Below are 649 nucleotides of genomic sequence, written 5' to 3'. Positions count from 1 at the left end.
AGAGAGAGAGAGAGAGAGAGAGAGAGAGAGAGAGAGAGAGAGAGAGAGAGAGAGAACTTTAAAAAATCCTATCCCAGGAGCTGGTGAGAAGGTTCAATGGTTAAGAAAGTTAACTGCTCTTCCAAAGGTCCTGAGTTCAATTCCCAGCAACCACTCGGTGGCTCACAAACCATCTGTAATAGTATCTGATGCCCCCTTCAGGTATGCAAGTGTACATGCTGAGCACGCATACATAAAAAATGCATAAACAAAAATTTAAAAATACTATCCCAATTATATCATTCTCCAGTCTAAATGCCTTCCATCAACAAATCTCTAAATATTAATAAGATCAGCCATACACTCCACAACTGGGTCTTTGCCTATACATCTTCCAGCATGCTCTTGCTTACAGTAATAAAGCCTCCACTGGCTTTCTCTGAGTCTCTCAAGAGAACAACAACAGTTCTTTATCTGTCTCATGACATCCTCCTAAAACCTTCTTGCCCTGAACAATGCCCCTGTAAAATAGTGTACGGAACCTTGTGCTTTTATAGCAAACCACCCCTCTGCCTCAGTAGTTTATACTTCAAAGACTTCCTGAAGGCCAGCCAGTTACTTTTCCAGTTAGAACTCAGCTCAGGAATCTTCTAAAACGTGGCACCCCCGT

This window comes from Microtus ochrogaster, chromosome 1 (genome assembly GCF_000317375.1).
Source record: "Microtus ochrogaster isolate Prairie Vole_2 chromosome 1, MicOch1.0, whole genome shotgun sequence".
In the NCBI taxonomy this organism is placed as follows: domain Eukaryota; kingdom Metazoa; phylum Chordata; class Mammalia; order Rodentia; family Cricetidae; genus Microtus; species Microtus ochrogaster.
This window is presented reverse-complemented; position numbering follows the sequence as displayed.